Source organism: Lithobates pipiens, unplaced genomic scaffold, assembly GCF_037356315.1.
Source record: "Lithobates pipiens isolate NorthernLeopardFrog02 unplaced genomic scaffold, aLitPip1_a1.2 Scaffold_13, whole genome shotgun sequence".
NCBI lineage: Eukaryota > Metazoa > Chordata > Amphibia > Anura > Ranidae > Lithobates > Lithobates pipiens.
Window position 1 is genome coordinate 519684923 of NW_027507718.1, and position 5431 is coordinate 519690353.

The following is a 5431-nucleotide window of genomic DNA, read 5'->3' on the forward strand; positions in this document are numbered from 1 at the left end:
CATTCCCTCCAGAAATGCTAGCTGCCACGATTATAACTCTACCTAAACCAGGAAAATCAGCAGATATCCCTCAGAACTTTAGGCCTATTTCCCTGTTAAACGTAGACGTAAAGATTTTTGCAAAAATCCTAGCCAATAGATTGACGAAAAATTTACCAACTTTAATTAAAAATGATCAAGTGGGCTTTATTCAGGGCCGGCAGGTGCCAGATGCAACTAGGAGAATTGTGAACTTGATTCACGTGGCGGAGCTCTCGGGGGATCCTTCTCTGCTTCTAACTCTAGACGCGGAGAAGGCCTTCGATAGGGTCCATTGGGGGTACCTGGGTCAAGTGTTAGATAAATTTGGTATGGAGGGAAATATAAAATCGGCCATCACAGCCCTTTATACTTCTCCTTCAGCTATGGTCTATACAGAAGGCATGTTCTCTGACAGTTTTAACATCACTAATGGGACCCGACAGGGGTGCCCGTTATCCCCCCTAATATTTGCACTTATAATGGAACCCTTAGCCGAAACAATTTGTAATAACCCATTTATATCGGGTATTCCGATATTAAAGCAGTCCCATTCCGTCACTCTGTTTGCGGACGATGTAATTCTATCACTATCCCGTCCAAATACTTCGCTACCAGCGGTCCATGATACTTTGGAACAATTTAACAAAATCTCATACTATAAAGTAAACGCATCCAAATCTAGCGTGCTGGCGATCAACATCAAGGAAAAAACTTGACGACACTTAGTGTTACATTTTCCATATCCGTGGACAAACCGACCAATTCAATACTTAGGGGTTAAAATTATGTCTCCTATTTCCGGGTTATTTAAGGCGAACTTCATGCCGCTCCTGTCCTCCCTCCATCAGGAATTGGATAGACTAAAAAAATACAATCTCACCTGGATGGGCAGGTTGGCAGTTTACAAAATGTTAATTCTTCCAAAATTTTTATACTTGTTCAGGGCCCTGCCTATAAAAATCCCCCTGTCCTTCTTTTCTTCAGCCCAAGCTCAACTCTCCTTTTTTGTATGGCAAGGAAGAAAACCCAGATGCCCCAAGACTGTTCTTTCCAGGAGGAGGGAGATGGGTGGCATGGGGTTTCCTATTTTGAAAGATTATTATGTGGCATGTCTATTAGATCAACTGCAGTTTTGGTTCCCAAATAATTCAGAGAAACAATGGGTAGCGATAGAGCAATCATGGCTAAATCCTAACTCCCTATACGCTACATTGTTGGCCTCCTCTTTCGCTGACACTACATTTAAATCGAAACATCCCACTATCCAATTAGTACTGGATGTATGGAATTACTTTTTACAAAGCGTAACAGATCATCAGAATCTAACAGAAATACATGCTCCCATCTCCTCTTTATGTGCTGTTATGGAGGACTTAGATATAGAAATTTGGGAACAAAGGGGAATCTCTCGGGTTTCAGACCTGTGGGAGAAGGACAGAATACTTCCTTTTGAAACCCTGATAGGCAAATTTTCGTTGCCACCATCAGCTTTGTTCACATATTTACGTATCGCTTCCTTTCTGAACCAGCACAGGGGATCCTCAATTAAAATACCACATTGGGCATGGTCATTTTGGTCTGCTGGGACGAATGTAAAGGGGGGGATCTCCCTTTTTTACAATTTGTTGCAGGAAAAAGGCCAATTTAGTAAGGTGTCACCCCTTCTGAAGTGGGAAAGGGATCTGGCTCAATCCTTCTCCGCAAATCAGTGGAAGATAGCGATACGTAGTAACTGTCGCTTCATCAGATCCATTTCTCACTGGGAGAAAACCCAGAAAATTCTGCTTAGGTGGTACTATACCCCCTACATTACGGCGAAGTTCACGAAGGATACTTCTCATGATTGTTGGCGGGGGTGTGGGAAGGTTGGCACACTGATTCACATGATATGGGAATGCCCTCATTTAAGAAGTTTTTGGAGGGGAGTTTTTTTCATTAATTTCAAAAACTACAGGCTTTATTAGAAAAGCCACTCCAGAAATAGCAGTTCTGAATTTAAATATTGACCAATTTCCTCCACCTCTTAGAATGATAACGGTTCAAATTCTCTCCATGGCTAGGCTCCTAATTGCTAGGAATTGGAAAACTCCTACCTCTCCTAACGTTAGTGAGCTCGTTAAAAAAGTAGATGAGACTTTCAAGTATGAGCAGATTCTTGCTTCAACAGAAGGGAAATCCTATAGATTGTATTCTCAATGGTCACCTTGGATCAACACCAGGAAAATTGTTTAAGTTTAAGTTTATGTTATCTTTTCATTTGAGTTCTTTTTTTTTTCAGTTCTCTTGCCTATCAACATATTTTATTAAGGATATCTATATAAGGATAAATCTTGAGAGGTCAGACATTTTTTTTTTTTTTAAAACACCTACAGCAACTGGATTCAAAGATTTCATGTGTCTCATCTATTAATATTCTCCTTCTTACATGTATCGAATGTTTTGAGATGTAATGTCTTATCCTCTCAATAAAAAAATATAAAAAAAAAATAAAAATACCTACTACCCTCCCGTTGATCCAGAGGAAGGTGAAAAACCCCTAGCTGTGCCGGCCAATCGCACCAGTGGGGAAAAAAAACCCTTCCTGACCCCCTGAGGCGGTGGGGGGGGGGGGGTGATATTTGGTCAGAAAGCTTAACTGGTTGCTGTGGCCCTGATTGGCTATGAGGTGGTCCGGTTGTGGTGGTCCTGGCTTGCTGTATCACCTGGAGCCTCTGGGGAGTGGTCCAGTTGCTACAGCGGAGTTCTTGATATGGAGAGGCCCTTCGGCCTTCTGGGAGGATGGAGGTAGGGTAAGCCGGGAGGTGAGTTTGTGTGGGCTGGGGCTCAGCCGCTGCCACCGGTCTAGCTAGTCTAGCTAACTAGAACATTGGAGGCAACCAATGGTGGCTGCGGTGTTGCCCACTTTAGACAGATAAGAAGGGGATACCGGGTCTCTTTAGGATCTGCTGCGGGGGGGGGGGGGTCCTGGTAAAGTAAATGAGTGATATCAGAGAGGGGAAGGGTGGACCAAGATGGCCGGGCTATCCTATCCCAAGTCCCGGCTCCTGGTGCTTGTGTAGGTCGGGATGCGCGGGGGGGGGGGGGGCGATCGGCGTAGGTGCCTGGGGCAAGCTGACAGGTGGAGCGGTAAGTGCACCGGACTAGGCCGGAGCCGCGGTGTTGCCTGAGCGCCTGTTCGGAGCGGCTGGCGGGCAGGCCGCGGTGTGGGATCGAGGGAATCGAGGGAAGTGAGGTGGCTCGGCGGCTAGGGGGATTGCTTCCTAGACCCCCGTGCCTGCGGGGGCCACTATCCTTGCTATGATTGCCGGTGCGGCTGCTAGAAGGTCCCGGGGAGAGCTGTGGCTAGGGAGATCATCGCTTGGGACGGAGCCTCTGTCGGCACATCTACATACATACATACATACATACATACATACATACGCACACATATATATATATATATATATATATATATATATACACATATACACATACATAAACACACATACACACACACACACACATATATATATACTGTATCCAGTTTAGCTATATCTGACTATAGGCCGTTCCTGGTGTACTGTTTCTAATATACTTCAGGCTGTGTATAAAGTGCTGTGCACCCATAGTTTGTTTGCCCATACTTTTCTGGTGGTCAACACAGTACACCCATAGTTAAAAACAAAAGACAAAAACGAGTATGGGTCTTTAAATGAGGCAGGCTCAAAAACAATGTAAGAGTAGAAATTTTATTATTAGTTATACATGAATGTCAGGGAGCATTTATATGTGACAAATGAGTGTTCAATACATGTACAGACATGACATCCGAGTAAACATGATATAGAGCTTAATTATCATAACAGGGTTGTAAAAAATGATGGAAATGTGAGGGATGCAATCCTCAATAGCTCAACGCATTTCATCGGTTGACCGACTCATCAGGAGCGAATGTATAATGTCTGTAAATAATGAATAATAGCAGGTGTTCTAAATTAAAAAGCCCACAGTATGAGACATATTATATATAAATTTATATAGAAAAAAGATGGTCAAGTCCACAGAACTTACACCCCATAGGAATGCCGAGCATGAGTTGTCCCGTATGCATGGGTCGCCACATCAAGCCTCCCCTGGGAGCTGAGGCACAGAAAGTCCACCCAGAGCACCTGGCCCACAATGAGAAGCCCCCAGCCAGCAGACAAATAGAGTAATTGAAGTATTATGCCAGTAACGGCAAGTAGAATCTACAGTATAAGATAAATAGAAGGTATTTTTCATGATAAACATGGTAGCACTGCCAAGCACCAAAGAAATTAAATGCATGGAAAAAGAAAAGTGAAAAAAGAGTGACGTGACAGTGCACAGATGGAGTCAATGAAACAACCAACTAAAAGATGTGCAAAGAAGGTTGCATAAGAGTAAAGCAATACAAAGTGAAGAAAATATATAGACCAAGAGAAATGAGGGATGGGCAAGTGACCATATACAATGATGACCATAGAAGATCAGCATGAGTATAATTGAAACAATGGTGAAAAAAGGAAATATATGAAGAAACCATAGTATATATATATAAGTACCCCTAAATAGTGGATATCAAGTCTATGCGTGATATGAGGCAGGCAGTGCAAACCGGTCATCTAGTCAGCTGTGAAGGGGGATGCCCAAGCCGGCTGGCCAAATAGGGTAGACATGCGCCAACGTCACGTGAGTATGATGATGAGCGGGAGCCATCTGGCCACCAACATCAGCTGGATGAAAAATGCCATGGTAGCTAACCGGCACTCACTGAAGACGTCACTGGTGCGGCATGAGTGTGGCGTAGATACGCACAAGACTGTACGCCCCCATGTCACCTGGTCAAACCTATGGGTGGCAGGGGGCAGCGTCTGGTGTGAATCGAAACTCCCGGGAAGGAGAAGACAAGGGGCAACCAAAACAAAGCAGGCACGATGAACAGCATCCACTAGGGGGTGAAAGAACTGCGGAACATAAATGTATGAAAAATAGGTCACACATAGAAAAAATATATACTCATCAAAATTGTGTATAATTAGTAAATACCATCCACAGGGTAGGAATCATGAAATAAAATCCCATCCGTCCCTAAGGAAAATGTGGGTGATTAAAAGTTGTTATCACACTTTTGTTGGTGTAGGGCCCCACGCCTTTTTTTTTATTTTATTTGGGTGCAGGTTTCACCTTAATATCCATACCAGACCCAAAGGGCCTGGTAATGGGCTGGGGGGGGGGGGGGGGGGCAACATTACATCACAGCTGCAAACAGTTTTAAATTACTTTTATTCCTTTAGAAATGTCACATTTTGTCAAGGGACTGTTATATACACAGGAAAAATGTGCCACTTTACAGGCATACTATAGACACCCCTCCAGGCACGATATTTAAAGGAATATTTATATTTTATTG